General features: G+C 56.1%; 1 protein-coding gene across 1 annotated transcript in view; it reads left to right on the forward strand.

The window, feature by feature from the left end:
• NTMT1 (N-terminal Xaa-Pro-Lys N-methyltransferase 1) overlaps positions 1 to 16621 on the forward strand; it is a 124899-nt gene that overhangs the window by 74051 nt on the left and 34227 nt on the right. The window contains exon 2 of the mRNA XM_075055106.1: positions 1693 to 1784. The gene's annotated coding sequence lies outside the window, so the exon portion shown is untranslated. The remainder of the gene's footprint in view (positions 1 to 1692; positions 1785 to 16621) is intronic.

Here is a 16621-nt window from a genome sequence, read left to right on the forward strand (position 1 = left end):
AAAGGTGGACAGAGATGCCGGACTGGTGCCCCCAGGCCCCATCCTGGCATCTTTGCTCTTCCCCCAGCCCCATTTCCAAAAGCTCCTCCTGGTCCCTGACCACTGCAGAGCCACAGTCATGTGTCCACTGGTCCCCAGCCTCCCTCCATGGAGCACTGGTCCCCACTGGTGCTGGTCCAGCATCCTTCTGCATTGGAGACCAGTGGATTTAGGGGGAGGTGATGGGCTGGGGGGAATTGGCTTCTCAGGTCTGTATTTTTCCAGTTTTCCAGCCAAATTGGAAATGCAAACAAACCTGTCTTCCCCTCCAAAATCCAGGCAGGCGGAGCTTTCAGTTTTTTGGCAGTGAATCTTCCCTTCCAGGGATGCTCTCAATGTGAAACGCTTCTGGGACTGAATGCAAGCCGGGTGTAAACTTACTGGAATTACCACTCACTATAGGCAATTGCACGGGGCCTGGCGCTCACCCGTCTTCCCATGGCATCTCCTCTGGCGGGCTCTGCTGCTGCGTGGCCTGGGCAGGGGGGTAAAGGCTTCCTCGCCCCAGCTCCTGCCTTGTGATGGCCTCGCAGAAAGGAAATAAAACTCAATTTTCCCCAAGGTTTGCTGTTTTTTCCCTCTCCTCTCTGGTCCCTCTCTAGGTTTGGTTGCCCCCCTATCACTCCTGAAGGGCTGGTCCAGCTCTCCCTCCCTTGGGAATTGCCACTTCTCTTGGTAAACAGCAAACCCTTTCCCTTGGGATGGGTTTCATCATCAAGGCCCCATCCTGAGAAGGGAACCTCTCATTTCCCTCCTGCCATAGCCCCCCTCACCTCAGGGTGCCGGGGAGGTGGGTAGCTGGGGTAGCACGTGTTCAGGAGAATGTGGTGACCCCCAAACTGCTCCATCCCTGTGGGCAACCACTGGTGTGAACCTCCAGGAACAGGGCAATGGAGCTGATCCATCTCAGTGTCTTGGTTCTCGTTTGCTGGTGTACCCAGAGAGATTTGAGAGTGGGTGTGGGGTTTACCTTATGGGCTATCATTTCTGATCTTCCTCTGAATTACGGTAATGTGAACCTCTCTAGGGATATTCCACACATGCCCTGTGCTGGGTGAATTCAAGGTGTGTTTTTAACAGAAATTAAACTGATGCATCCCCCCCCAACCATATGTGTTCACTTCTTTCCACACAAGCTGTGTTTCTTCCCAGGTCCTTGCGCCGTGTGGGCTGACTGTGTTGCATGGAGGGAGGGTTACAAGCTGGGTGGGATCCTGGGCTGGCTGGCCGGGAAGACGCACGATGTCTGCATCCCTGGTGATGCTTGGGGACAGTCCTGCCTGCGGGCTGGGCAGCCTCTTTCCTCTGTGGGGTCATCCTGAACTGATCGGTCGCAGTCGTCCGACCATCCCTCGTGGGCAGTAACACTGCTGGGGTACAGTTAATATTGCTTGTCGTAAAGAACTTTAAACAAGTGGGTCCAACCAACTCCTCTGCCTGGTTCTCTGTCCTCCTTGGCCTCAGGCATGTCCCTTCATGTCTCTGCTATGCTGGCCTTTGCTGTAAGAGGGATGGGGTCAAGGTACCTCCTTGCTGGCATACCAAGGTAGAAGGGCAAATCAGCAGGAGAATATCATGTTGGGGTCTTGGTCTGTCACCAACTGGGCTGTGCAGACACTGGACTCCCTTCAGCTGGATTTCTTCCTCCCCCAGGGCAAGATGAGGAGAGACCAGCCCATGCGTATGGATGAGGACAGCAGGACAAGGAAGGTGACAGCGGCCGTTGGCACATAGGACAAGGGGAGGTAAGGTGCATGGTTCCTGGGGTGGTGAGGTGTGGGGCGTTGGGATGAGAGGGGACCAGCCCTGGGCACGTGGAGCCTCCTGGAATATCTCGCCCCTGGCTGGGGTTTAATTTTTTATGCGAACTCCTGTTTGCAGCGAATGTGACGTTGCGGTTCCTGGTATTGCAGAGTGCGGAGGCGAGCTGCTGAGCTGCCGACTGTGCTGAAAGCTGGCTCTAACCGAGCAAGGGGGAGAGCCGGCTGGCTGCGGCTAGCACGGCATGGCATGGCTCTGCCCGCCGCGGGCTCCGCCGTCCCTGTGCGGTGCGGAGGCACCTGGCCAGGGCTGCGGGGTGAGTGGGTGGGTGCTCGGTCGTCGCCAGCCGCAGCCTGGGTACGCAAGATCTGGGCTGCCAACGCAGCAGGGCTTGGCAGATCTCCATGCTGGAGACCATCTCCTTTAAGACCTGGACTCGTGTTATCAAAACCCTGAGCAACCTCCGGGGTGAGGGCCACAGAGCCCCCCAGTCCGGATGGGGATGGGGGGGTGTCTCCAGCACAGGACACAGCCCGCTTTTTGCTCCCATGCCCTCTCTCTTGTGAAGCTTTCCAAGCTGCCCAGCTCAGAGGCTGTTTGTCTTCAGCTTGACCGTTCCTCCGCCTCCCCCGCCTGTCTCCTCCGCTTCCTCATTCTCGGTGTCGGGTTGAGCAAGAGCAGAGCGGAGCCTCCTCGGGATCAGGGTGAGGCCGGGGGGGCCTCCAGTTCCAAGTTCCTTTTTTTTTTTTCTCTATTTTTTTTTTCCTCCTTCTTCGCTCTGCACACAAAGCTGGGCTATGATGAAACTCCAGCTCTGTCTTGCTTGCAGCATTCATGCACGGCACATGCTGGAAATAATTGTCCTTGGTGGAGCTCTGCAAGCTTCAGAGCGATTTAACCGAAAAGAGGTGGAAAGGAGTTTTATTTCTACATGCTGTGTTTCAGACTCGCTGCAGCCCCAGGTTCATCTACAAGCTGGATCGGAGGCAAGAGTGAGCTCGGGCTGGATCTGCAAGCCCTGTGACCGTGGCCATGTAGTTCCAAGCCTGAGTTAACGTATCTTGCCATTCAGCAGCACTTATTACGTTGGGCTTGACATGGCTTTGATCTGCTCAAGCTCAAGCAGAGCAAGCTGTGGCTGCCTGCAATGCCCCGCGTAGCATAGGCACCAGTACGGGCTCGGTGCAAACCCTCCTGTTGGTTTCTCCAAGTTTGGGATCAGGTGCTGCAGTGGGAATTTTTGTAGGTGCCAAGTCGTGCTGATAAGGGAAATATGTTGGATGCACACCGCATGTAGAGTATTCCTCGCAACCTGGCCTCTCCTTTATGTGCCTTAAATAAATCGCAGATGATTTTGCGAGTCTTGCTTTACATTTTCTAGCTGTACAAACTAGCTGGGGAATGCCTGCTAGGAATGTTCTGTCCTTTGCATTATTTTGATGGGCAGAGGGAAGCGTGGTAAGCTGAAAGAGGAGGGTTGGCTCCAGGACCTTTTGGAGGTGTTTGGAGCAAGGATTTTATCTGACCTGTGTTAAGGAAAGGGCCTGTCTTCGGTGCAGAAAGACAGGGCAAGGACAGAGCAGCCAAGGCCACCATAATACCTCTTTGAATGAGATTCTATCTTACCCAATGAGAGCTCCCTGTCCTGAGCTCCAGCATGTGTCAGCAGGAGTTGCATGTGGGGAGTGTGCGCTCAGCACCGTTCAGGATATAGGTCATTCTTCTTTGGCTTGCTTGTTAGTCATACCAAGTTCTCCTTCTCCTCCAATTCACACAACAGTACTGCAATTTGTCAGGCTCTGTTGTGGAATATCTGTCCACAAAAACATTTTGTTTTCTTCAAACTTCCTTTTCTTTCCAAATGGCCAACCCATTCTTCTGTGACTCTCCATAGATTTCTGCTCTTGGTCACCAGGGATCTCCGTTATTGTCCATCTCAGCTGGCTTAGTACTTTGCGGTTGGTCAAGGTCAGATGTGACTGTTCTCTGATCCAACTGGAGAAAAGCCCAAATCCTTTTGCCATGAAAACTTGGGACTGGCGGCACAACCATCCACCCCTTGGTGAGGAGGACCTCCTTGCCACTGCTTTTTTGGGTTTCACCAGTTTCTGTTTTCTAAGTGCCAACTGGAGTGAGGAGCAATGTGCAACCTCTAAACTGTTTTCTTCTACCAAGTCAGTAAGATGTGATCTCACGTGTGCTCCTCAGGGCTGTGCAGGAAGAGGCTTTTGCATTATTTACTCTGTTTTGAAGCTGGAGCCAGACCTGACCCTAGTCTTTGCTCAGCTGAAGGCAGTAGAGGTAGGAGTGAAGCCCTCCCAGTAACACCATCGGAGCCACTGGAGCTGGGCTCAGGTTTCTTCCCAGGCTGGTTCTCATGGCTCAGCAGAGTCCGGCTGCGCTCCTACTTGGTGTAACGCTGACACGGGACTTTTTAGCTCAGCTCAGCCCTGGTGTAGCTTCCCTGAACACCACCCGCCCGTGAGGTTTTGTGCTCAGGGCACTCGAGCCAGGCTGAGCCAGGGCTGGCCAGCCCTTTACAGGCGCTCGATGGTGAGGCAGAGCCAAATTCTTGACTTCTGGCCCTTCGGCGGCGGCCGGGGTCAGCGTGGGGTGGGGAGGAGGAGGAGGAGGAGGAAGGCTGCAGTGTCAGCCCCGTTTGGAGCCCCCCCACCCCCTCGCCCGTGGAAACGGTCCCAGCGAGGCGCTTTGCCCGCTGGCAGCCGCCTTTGCCCCCATCCATCCTTTCTCAAGCACAGAGCCGGGGAGCGGGGGACCCATTCAACACCCGCTTTCCTCTCCGCATCCCCCCCCAATTCCCCCCCACCTCAAAACCTTGCATGGCCATAAAAAAAAAAAACCCCATTCTCCCTGGCTGCTTTTTCTTGCTAACCTCTGCTTGCTTTGCCTCTCCTCCCCTCCCTCCCTCCCTCCTCTCCATCTCCCTCCCTCCCTCTCTCTGGGGGGAAAAAAGGTCATTGCGCAAATGATTAGTCAGAGCTCAGTTGCTGTAGCAACCGGCTGCTGGAACTGGGACAGGCGTGCAGCGAGGACAACGGAGAGGTCGAGCATCAGCCAGGGCTGGGGGAGCCCAGCCTTTGTATTTGCTTTCAAGAGCCGGGGAGCCAGGCGGTGCGAAGCCCCCAGCTCCACGCCACGAGCGGGACCCTTCCACCAGCAGCCCCCAACGGCTCGGCTGCGCGTGATTAAATTGCCGGCATCTCGATGCCAAGCGTGGAGTCGGTACGGCCTTGGCGTGTCTTCGGCGTCTCTTGGCGTGGTGGTAACGTCCTTCGCCGGCGGTGCCCTCTGCACCGGGAAGGAGGGTCCTGCCCTCGGCGGAGCGGCCGTGGAGCCGGACACGTCGTGGTTTCGTCCCCGCGGCCGAGCCGGGGGGAACGCATGCCGCTGGGGTTCAGGGCTCCTTGTCCTCTTGCAACATCCCACACGTGAAATATGAAGCCAAGTTCCTCTTGATCCTGCACGAAGAACCAGGCGTTAACTGTGTCCTGCCCATTTCCAGTTCCAGAGCGCTGCAGTCCCTTTGCCTTCATTCCCCAAGCAGCTTCAAACGCAGACTCTTCCAAATTCTCCTTCTTTCCTCCCTGCCCTAAACTCGAGGACAGCAGCTCAGCGTGCAACATCCATGGGCTGCTTGGCCTCGGAGTACAGGGCAAGGGCTCTTCTGGGGATGGTCGGGCCACACGCACGGTGGTTTTCACCATCATGGTCATGGTCTTCAAGTGGTTTTGTTGCTGAGGCTGCTGGACGCGGACTCGGGACCATGCTGTGTGGGCTCAGCCTGTCCCAGCCAAGTCCCAGCCTAGACGATGTGGCTGAGGAAGGCTGGCAGCAGAGCTAGCAGGGGTGCAGGCAGGGACCCCTCCAGTCGTCTCTTGGCTGGTGGGACCTGGTGCTGGGCTGCAGAACTGGGGAGGGTGGACCCCATCCCAGTCCTGGCCCTGGGCAGTGCTGGTTTTGCAGCACGGCAGCTCTCCCCCCTGCAGCCCCCAAAGCGCTGCTGCATGGGCCCTTCAGGGGACCTCCACGTCCTTCTGGTGTGAACAGGGACCTGTTCCCATCATCAGCTCCCTGCTCTGGGGCAGATATCGGTCCTGTGCTGGTGTGGGGTGGGAGACCCCTGCCACTTGACTGTCTCCATCTCCGCTGTTCCCATTGCACACCAGTCCTTCGGGGCCTGAAGACTGGTTTATCTGCCAGCGTGCACTGCCTGGGTCTTTGAGCAAGCTGCTCTTTGTGCGTTAGGCAGTGATTTGGGGTCATGCTTCTTTCTGGGGCGTGTGTGGAGGGTGAATGGGTCTGAGGTTGCAGAGGGCTTTGAGACCCCCAGAGGAAAGCACGGGGGAGAATTAATGCACTGAAGTGTTTGGAAATTGGTACAAGTGCTGCTGGGGATGGGATGTAAAACCTCCACTTTGGGAGAGCTGGGTGAGCTCTGGGCAGGATTTCGGGGATGTCTTTGGTCTCTTGCTCAAGGTTGAGCTCTGCACATCCATCTAGGAAGCTGTGGGTTGGCGTCCTCAAGCCTAGGAAATTATTTTAGTCTGAGTTTGTGGGAAACAGCAGGAAAGGGCTATGTATGCAGAAAATGGCTTCCAATAAACACGCTTCCTTTGGGAGCAGAGAGAAATTGCTGAGATGTGCTGGAAGTCTTTTCACTTTCCTGGGACTGTCCTTGATTGCCAAGAGCGAGCCAGCCACACACCACGGCCACGCTGCCGCTCTGCGATGTTCGCAGCCCTGCTCCAAAAACCCATGTCCCCAGCTCTCCATCACCCTGCAGGTGGAGAGGGGCTTTCGAGGGCACCGCTCACTCTGCGTTGCCCACTGATGCTCCTCTCAGTCCTCTGAGAGGTCCTCCAAACTTCTTGAGGTTTCTCTTGGCTCCCAGTGTTTCCTTCTTTCCTTCTTTTTTTTTGAAGCCATGTGATTGCAGAGTGCTGGCAGGGGGGTTTGCTGATTTAAGGGTTTCTTACGTCATGGCTGCAGAGACAAGCTTAGCAGCATGACGTCAGAGTGGCCTACAGGCTCAAAAATCAGCAAGGAAATAAAAGCAAGCCAACTGGTCTCCTTTTTTTTTTTTTTCCCTCTCTTGCAAATCTCACTATTTTAAAGTCTGTTCCCTGATTTTTCCAGAGTCTGGAAATCTTTAGGAGCTCTGGATGCTCAGGATTGGCCATGCTGTTCCAGTGTATTTTTTTGTTGTATTTTCCTTTGGAGGTGGTGAGTAAAACCTGCAGATTCAGTCCAGCCAACTAATATTTCATGTTATCGCAAATGACAAAAGAAAGGAAGAATGAATGAATGTAAGGCCTCCAGGAGAGGGACAAAAATCCCTGTGACTCACTCAAACACTCTATTTTTGAGCCCAAAACCACAAAATGGTGTCTGTTCCCTGCTGCCCCTTGCAATGGGCTAGGAGACCATCACCATCCAGAGCTGGGGCTGCCAAGTCCACAAGCCATTGTGGACTCCCATGGTGGACTATTTTCTTCTACATCTCTCCTCTCAGCCCCCTCCTCGCTCCTGAAGGACCCCCAAGGTCCAGATTGAGAGACGTTGTGCTGGTGTTTGAAGGGATCAACCTTGCCCTGAGCATCAGTGAGCTAAAAGAAGGGTCGAGAGGACATTGGGGGTTTTTCCCCTATGGATGATATCCAACAGAGACTTCAAGTGATGAGCGCTGTCTGTGATTGTTTGGGAGCACATCCATGACCATGCGAGAGCTTACTGCTTGGAAGGGACATAGGAGGGGAGAGCTTGGGGACATCCTAGTCCCTCCTCGGGCAGTGGCAGAGGTGATGAAGTCCAAGGGGATGGGGAAGCTTTTGGCAAAGCAAGCGCTTGAGGTCTTACCCATGTCCCAGAGGCACCACTCTTCATTGGGACCCACCTGCAGAGCAGGATGGGACTGTTTGTGATCCCTGGCTGCAGAGCAGCCCCGGCGCAGGGCAGGATGTGACCTAGGCTGGGCTGAGCCTCTGCTGAAAGGAGCAGCTGGGCAGGAGAGCACAGGGGAGAAGGCACGCAGCCCTTCCCTCAGCTCTCATCTCAGTAAGATTGTGTTCTTCCGAAGAAATGTACTGGTGGAGCATTTGTCAGTGATTGCCATTGAAACGGGCAAAAATCTATAATGTGGCATCAGGCCCCTTTTCCAGGCTCTCATGTCATGAGATTCCCCCCACCTCCTCCCTAAAAACCGCAGGGAGCAGCCCCCGCGCGCGGCATCTCATCTGGCTGACGCGGCTCGGCTGTAGCCCGTACCGGGAGGTCGCCGGCAGACGTCGGCTGTCGGTGGCAAAGAGCTGGAGTGGTGTCCTGGGGACGCCGCAGGTCCAGGCAGCTCAAAGTGACCCGTCACCGCGGCTGCTCTGATGGGTGAGTGCCACGTGCTGCCGGCGCTGCCGGCCGGGGCTCTGCCGTGGTGGAGTAGACAATGCTCCTCGCTGGGGTCCGTTGAGGGAAATCCACCACGGAGTTAATGCGTGCTCTCCTTTCAGTCGTCTTTTGTTAACGGGTTTGGCCTGGTGCCACATGGGGAGCGCGGGCAGGCAGTGCTAGAGGCCAGCGGGGACATTTTTTTGTTCAACGTTGTGGCTCCTCGGTGGAAAGGACGGTTGGCCGAAATGGGACACGTACGAGCGCAGCGGTCACTCCGCCTGCGGAGGAAGCCGGCCGCTCTCTTCGGCGTTGAATTCTCTGGGGCTTTGTGGGAGCATGAGGAAGGTGCTTGCTCCCAAACCCTCCTGGGGATTTTCCTTGTGCTGCAGCAGATTGCTGCTCCCGGTGCCAGCTGAGTGGGTGCTCGGGTGTCCCATCTGTAACGCCCAGGAGAGATCTGCCCCCCACTCGAGATGGGGTTTCCCTTGATTCAGCAGCATTGGGGCACTGGGTGGCCCAAACGAGATGGCTCATCTGCCCAACCCGGGCCAGGTCCAAGTCCTGCTCAGCTTTGGTTAAGCCCAGCATTGTGAGCAGATTGCCAGATTTGGCCATCTTTGTCTGCTGGAAATGCTCCCTGTTTCGCCCAGCCTTTGTTTCCTCCCAGCTCCTCGTTATTTTTCATGGCGTTTCCCCTGCTTACTCTTGTGCTGCTCAAGGGTGTTGGTGCAAGCTCAGCTTTCGGGCTCGTGCTTGTTCAGCTGAACGCTTATCTGTGCGAGCCGGGTTATTTCATGTGCTCCCCAGCACGAGCGGTCCCTGACGGCAAGGCTCAGCCCTGGCTCGGCTCCGTAACAACAGCCGAGAACAGCACGTCCACGTGAACCCAAGCCCCAAAACGGCCCATCGGGAATGACGCAGCAAAGGTGAAATATCAAAGGGAGACGGGAAGTGCATGGCAGGAGCAGGGGAAACGGAGGAGAGAATAGCCGGAGCTGACCTCAGCAGGGCGGGAAGCCCGGCTGCAGGCATGGAAGGGAAATGGGAAAAGGATACAGCTGGGACCAGCCACGGCACCCGCGTGCTCTGCCCCAACGGTGTTGCTGCTTCCCACTTTTCCCCGGGATGGGCTGGAGGAATGGGGCGGCTCAGGGCTAGCCCCCGGCAGACCAGGGCTCCCAGAGGTGCCCACTGGGAATTGCAGCAAATGGACCCGGCGGGGCAGCTTGGGAGCTCGGCCAGGAGCCACCAAACAGCCACGTGTGACCGGGGATGCTCTCGGGCATCCGCATCCCCTTGTGCCAGGAGCTGGCTGTAATGAAGTGGCCCCAATCTGGTGATCATCAGCTCCGTCCTGCTGCAGATCCGCCACGGTGCACTGCCAACCTGGGTCCCCGGGTTTGTTTAAAGGGGGCGCGGGGCAGATCATGTCCTTCCAACCTTCCCTGGCAAGTAGCGAGAGCCGGCGGTGTCACCACGATCAGGGCCGCCTGTCGAGAAGCGGCACAAGCCGTCCCAGGGTAGCTGCTGTCCCTTCAAGTGCTCTCGGCTGTGCCCAGGGATGGCTGACATTTTTTTTTTTTTTATGTGGAGTTTTATTTTTAGCTCGAAAAAACCCAGCCTTTAAAAAACAAATGCACACAAAGTTTTCATGAAAAATTCTCAACATAACAGGATTTTTCTCTTCTTTGCAAAACTGCTGGTGACATTTCTAAATGAAGGGTTCCTCCTGTCCTTCTGCTTTTCCCCCCTCAATCTTCAGTGACATTTCTCCCTTCCCTAAGCTGCCCTGTTTTTCTCCCCAAGATATGCTCTTTCAGGAGGAGGAACAGCAACTATAAGGACTGTCTTTTTCTGGAATGTTGTTTTTCAAAATCAAAAAAAAGGAACATGTAGTAGAGAATTTACAAAAACATCCCTTTTGAACCCATTAAAATAGAATGGGACTAATAATTTTGGTTGTTTCCCCCTTCTTCCAGCTAGTTTTCATCTGTCTTTAGCCTTTGGTGTGGGAGAACTTGGACAGTAAATGGCAGAAAGCAGCTCCCACTCTTTCTTTACTCAAGGGAAGGATTTTTCCATCCCAGTTGAGGTCTTCCTTTGGGGCTGGAGAGGAGCTTGTGAAGCTGTTGGCACCCAAAAGCCAACATCTGGAGGGGTTCATGCTCCCGACCTTCTCCTCTCTCCAGTGGAGGGACGTTCAGAAGTCATCATCAGGGCTCTGTGGGGCTGTGGGAAGGCTGGGCTTGACCCAGAGGTAGTTCAGGGTGGATGTGAGAACTTGGGAGCCAGACAGCAGAAACCTCAGTTCCTGGGGTCTGTTCCCAGCTCTCCAGCAGCATTGCCCAGGTGACCTTGGAGAAGTCACTTCGTCCCTCTTCACCTTCATTTCCCTACCTGGGAAAGAGGAGAGCACTTTCTTTGCACCCATGAGCTTAGGCAGGTAGTTAATACCTTTTGATCGCTCTGAGTTGCTGCAGGGATTTGATCAGCCACCATTGACTCGGTTGGGGCAGAGGACAGTAGTTTTCCTTCCAGGTTAGAAATACATTGGTTGCTTTTCAAGAGCAGCTACTGGTTTCTCAGAGTTGAAGGCACTGGAGGTGGGGACGCTTCTGTCCTTAGACAACATGGCTCTCTGCACCCTTTTGGCACCCAGAAGCATCCAAACCAGCAGCTGCATTGCAGAAATTTATCCTCTGTGGTGCATCTGAAGGTCTCACCTGAAGGTCTTCACACAGCTTGGCTGGGGACATGGCACCACGGGGCAGAACTCTTTGTCCTTAGAATAAAACACTTGAGGCCATGGCAGGCTGAGGTTGCATCTTCCACTGCGAAAGTCTGGGCTTGGCGGCCCTGATTCAGCCACCCAAATTAAAGTCATTTCCCAGAGATCCCGCTGGAGCGGAGGATGCTGCTCTGCCTCAGGTACCCAACCCATCGGCTGGGAAGGGGACCCGCTGGGGGATGTCTAGGGAAGGGGCTGGTGCTCGTGCGCACATCTGGTGGGAGCCGCTGCCCATCTCTCTTCCCAAATCACAGGGGAAATATCAGGGCTCGTAGGCAGCGGCTGCCTGCAGCCCACGTGGGAGCCTTGCAGCCCCCGGCCATGCAAAGCTGGAGCAGGGAAGAGGAGCAAAGCAAACATGCTTTGTCCAGGCTGTTTATTTTGTGCTGGGGTAAGGGATTTTTTTTTTGTTTCAAACATGCAATGAGTGTGTTACTCAGCCATGACTCGAGAACTTGTGAGCAATAAAGTCATCCCGAAGTCTGCCAAAAAAAATCTTCTTAGCACACCCACCTCATCACACGTTCCCACTGTAGCTACTTTAGTGCGATCTGCTGCTGAAAGGCGGCTACCTCGTGGGGAGGCTGCGATAGCCATCTGCGAGCTTGTGGCAGTGGCCCATGGACAAACCCGTACCCATCGGTGTCACCTGCCTGGTAACCGGTGCTGTTTGCCAGCAGCACCGCAAAGATAGTGGGCTGGGGTTTGCTCCAAAATCCAAGAGAAAACAGAGCTAAAAGGGGCTGTGTAGTCTGGTGTAGTCTTCTTCCTGCAGCCTAGGCTGGGTCTTGGGTTTGGGGTGTCGGTTTTGACCCTTTGGGATCAAGACCTGACCTGAAACCCCCAGGAAGTGGAGAGCCATGGACACCTTCTTTCTCCTGCCCTGCACTGACACAGCTCCCTCAGGGCTGGCTGGATGTGGGGTGACTTGGGGCTCCAGAGCCCTGCACCGGCCACTGCTGCAGTTTGGGGTGGTGATGAGCAGTGTGGTGCATCCTCCAGGCTGCAGGGAGAGTTGGGATGGAGGCGTGCGCCACTGAACGGAAGACTGCCGTTGGAATTGCCTGAGAAAGTGCATGTTGATGCCAAAATTCACGTTGTTGGGGGCTGACCAGTTCCCTGGGCGAGGAGGCAGGGTGCTGGGTCCCCGCGTGCGAGAGCCCTTGCCCTGGGGCGGCAACTCCGCGCGTGGGGTGGTGCAGCCCCCGCTTGGGCACTGGGTCCAAGACCTCTGGGACAGGGATGCTCCTGGAGCTGGGTATTGGGGCTTGCCGTGGGGGGAAGCCCTGCCCTTTTGCAGGCAGGAAGGATTGGGGTAAGAAATAACCCCATACTGGTGGGGTGGGATGCAAGGGACGGCGGGGGAGACACCCCACCATCCCGCTGGTGGGCAGGAGCTGGGGGCAGCGGGGAGGTGGGTCCGGTCAGAAGCTCCTCGCCTGAATTGCCGGGGTAAAAGCCGCCTCCGCCAAGGCCTCCTCTCCCCACCCCTTCCCCGCGCTGGGGCTCTAAATAATTGATAACGCTGATAAATAATAGATCTTGTATTTGCTCCTTCGCTTTTCTCTGCCGGGGCGTGTGCGCTTGCAGCCTGGCGGTGCTGCATTAGGGTTACGGGGATGGGGAGTGCGCGTCTGTTGGGCCGGGGTAGGGAGCTCTGCAGCGGGGAGAGCATTCCGGGGAGATAAAGGGCTGGTTTGATGTGTGTTCATGTGGCGGGGCTGTTTTGCCTTGCATGCCTTTCTCTTTTGCTTTATTTTTTTCCTGGAGTGAAGCCTGGCGCCAGCAGTCTGGAACCAGCCTGACAAGCTTTTGAGTTATGGAAAGGGGGAGGAAGGGGGGAGGAGAGAGAAAGAGGGAGCGAGAGAGGCAGGGAGGAGGAGGGTGAAGGCAGAGGGAGGCAGCTGGGATGTGGATTATTAGGGGAGAACAAGAATACACACAAGAGGCTGGTGGGGTGAGGGCTGGGGGCTACCGGGGCTGGCGGGGAGGGGATGGAGCTGGCTTCTAGCAAACCTTTCAAAGGAGATTTTTTTTTTTTTTTTTTTTTTTTGCATGGGGTGGGAGAGAGGGGGAATTGAGTCATTTTGGGCATGAAACGCAAACCTCGCCGCGTCAAGGAACAAGGAAGTTTTTTAAAGCACCAATTAAAGGGCTTGGAGAGGTCCGGGGCTTTTAAACAGCCTTGGGAAGGGGGGGTCCTGGCCGGCGTTCAGGCTGCCGTCCCATCAGGACATTCCTTTCTGCTGAACGCTGCTGCTCCCGGCCCTCTCCTCCTCCTTTTCCAAGCTGCCGTCAAATCCTTTCCAACTCCCGCGTCCGAACCCAGAGAACTTTGCTCCGTTTCATCTCACGCCGCCTGCCTCCCCCCAGCCCCGGGCTGCGCTCGGCGCTTTGATCAAAGCTGCCTGCCCAGAGAGCCCCCGGACCCCCACGCTTCGCACGCCCGGGACGTGGGAGCCAGCAGCCCCTCCAGGGGCTGGCATTGCCAAAAATCCCCCCCTTGGTTGATGGAGACCCCCGTCTGCCATCACCTCCCCGCTCGCGGAAGGCAGCTGCTTCAGCAAATTGGTAGCTGCGATGCCGGGAGGAGGAGGGCTCGGTGCCCAGTGATGGGGAGCTGCCCCCCAAAATGGGAGAGAGCGAACGTGCCCCGTGGGGGCTGCGAGGGGGTAGGTCGGGCAGCACGTTTGGAAAGGTCCCGCCGGGGTCCCCACACCGGGGATAGCCATGTGGCGCCCACGAGGGCCGCTCCTGCGCTACGCCGGGGGGGTTCGTGGCACCAGCAGCAACGTGGCTGGAGTCCCAAGCAAATCCAACGGAGCAGGGGTATTGCAGGCAGAGGCTGGAGCAGCTCCGTGGCACACTTTCCCCCCCCCAGACACCCCTTCATCTCCTCCCATGGATGCCCAGCAGCAAGAAGCAGAGGAGCGAACGCAACCTCGCTGTTTCAGCCCGTCATGCCCACCTTTCGGAGTGGGGAATGAGCCGTAGCGTACCGGGGAGCACCGTGCCCGGGCTCAGGGGGGAAATCCAGAGCGCTGGCGAGGGGACAGGGATTTGGAGCCTCTTTGCAGGGGCTTTGTTTGGTTTGGTTTCAGCATAGCCTATTTAACTCCAACAACTGGCGAAGGTTGGGGAGAAAGGAGCTCTTTGTTAAAGGCTGAACAGCCCCAGGTCTTTAAGTCAGCCTGTTCGAAGAGCTCTGAGAAGTTGAGATAGCCTAGGGACGGGCAGATTTTGGGATGGGCAGATTTCACATCGCTCATACCTCTGAAGTGAAGCACGAGAGTGAGGGTTCACGCACCCACCTCCCAAAGAAAAGCCTAGCAGAAGCCCTGTAAAGCACCACCACCATCTGCCAAGTCTTTGTCTTCACAGAGGAGGTGGAAGGGGGAACACCCAGTTTTCTGAAATCTCCATTACAGGTTGCCTATGAGCTGCAGCTCTTCAGAAAAAATACTTCTTTCTCTGGGTTTCCAGGAAGCAAAATGTTGCCCTCCGCTGTTTGCAGCGTAGCTGGAACAGAGAGCTCGCTGCGTCCGAGCCCGGCCAGCTTTTTGCTCCGGTGTCACATCCTTGGTGGTGGCCAGGGCCAGGGGCTTTGGGGAAGAACAACTCCTACCCAGACCGTAGATGCTGCAAAGACCTGTGAGAGGTCCAGTCATCCTCCGTTCGCCACCACAAACAAATGCCTCCTATTCTCGGGGTGACCTGCTCCCACCCTGGCACCTCAACACAGGGCTGAGACATGGTGGTTGGCCATGGGTTTGGTTGGGTTGGGTTCAGACTGAGGCGCGTCCGCTGAAAACCAGCCTCCTCGCACTTCATGTTTCACAAAGTAACCACGCCAAGCAGTTCAATTGTGCATCCTTGGTCCAGTTCCTCATTTTCTCCCTTTTCTTCTCTTTCTCCTTGGCGACTCTTTGAGCTCTTTCTGGTAACTATAGAGCTATGCTGGCAAACTTGTCCTCCAGCTCCTCCTTGCTGGAGCTGCAACACAGATGGATCCATAATGCCAGTTGTCTTTTATAGACCTCCAACATCTAAGTGCTGAGGGTCTTTAGTAAATGGAGGGAGTGACTACTCTTTTCTGTAGATGTGGAAACTGAGGCACAGGCATCCAGGTGAAAAGAAGTCAGATTTTAAAGCCAGGTGACATGGTTTCGCTTGGAAACCTTTGCTGCATTGGCTTCCTTGGCATCTCTTGAGTGCTGCCAAGAGGGAGCAGACCCTTTTCCCCTTCTTTCCCAGAAGGGAACAGGAGTTAGGGACAGAGCTGGGGACACAGCCCTGTGGCCTGTCCCCAACCCGTCACCTCCCCACTCGCACAAGGGGCAGCAGGCGGAAATAAAACACAGTTCGGGGCTGGCGGAGTCGGGGAAGAGCGAGATGAGCCTTGGTGGGGAGACCAGCCTCACCTTTCATATTCTAATGCCTTGCCTTTGCCTGATTTGTGAGCTCTCGGGAGTCCTGCTGGGAATTCGCTCGAACGGAGGCACACGCCGCCGTCCCTCGGTAAATTACACAGAGATATAATGAAGGAGGAGAAATCAGTTACTCTGTGACTGCGGCTCCCCAGGGGACCTTAATTCAAATATTTGTGGAGCTGAGCAAGTGGGGCGTTGGGGAGCCGCTGAGTTGGAGTGTCTCTCGACAGGTTGCTCGCAGGTGGTTGGTGGTGGGCAGGCAGCGCTCTGGGCTGCAGGATCCGTCCCCAAAGGGGCTTCAGGCTCTTGACGGTGCTTTGGGTGTCATTAGCCAAGAGAAGGATGCTGGGGGAAGGTGGGACTGTGGTCTGGCTGCTGCTGCCTGGAAACTGGAGGTGAGCTCCAGCCTGCAACTGGTGGCTCTTGGGATGGGGCAGCTCCCTGCACGCCTTTGCCAACGGCTTTGAGCAGCACGGGGCGATGGGAGCACCTGCGCATGCTCTGCATCGCCCCAGCACGGTCCCTTGGGAGGGATGGGGACAGCGACCTGGGGAGGTGACAGCCTGGCCCTCCTGTGGTTTCCCCCAGCAAGGGAGGAGCAGGGTTTGCAAAGCCAGGCAAGCTCTCTGCTGCCCACGCGGGCACTGTTTTCAGTAATGAATATAGAAAGGGTTAAACGCTGCATGGCAGCGAGGAGCAGGCAAACCCCACATTGCTTAACTGAGGAATGAGAAATTCAATTTATCTCCAGCTCCATCACCAGCCTATTCCCTCTGTGTTGCCCTCAAGCCAGGCTTTCTGCCCTCTCTCCTCCCCAGGGTATGCCAGCGCCGTGGACCTGAAAAAACAGATGGGATCCAATTTGCCCAGCCAGCAAGCTGCACCAGCAAACAGGGCACAGCCGGGTGGGGGGCACCCCCTTGCTGGATACATGCAAGACCTGCTGGGTCCCACTTCATCCTGATGGCCAAGGCTGTAGCTCCATCAAGGACACAGTGGCCCCTTGGCTGTGCCGTGGTGCTCTCGCCCTCTTCGGCAGTGGCTGCTTTTGCCCGAGCGTGGACAGCCGGGGTGCAGGATGAGCTGCGATGCAGGGTGCTCGGTCCCCAAGGAGAAGCGGTGGGGTGGGGGCTGAGGGCAGCTGCGTTCACCCCGCGCCATTCTGCACGGCCACGCTCTTCTCGTGCAGGTCCTACACCAT

The sequence above is a fragment of the Buteo buteo genome, chromosome 23, assembly GCF_964188355.1.
Source record: "Buteo buteo chromosome 23, bButBut1.hap1.1, whole genome shotgun sequence".
NCBI lineage: Eukaryota > Metazoa > Chordata > Aves > Accipitriformes > Accipitridae > Buteo > Buteo buteo.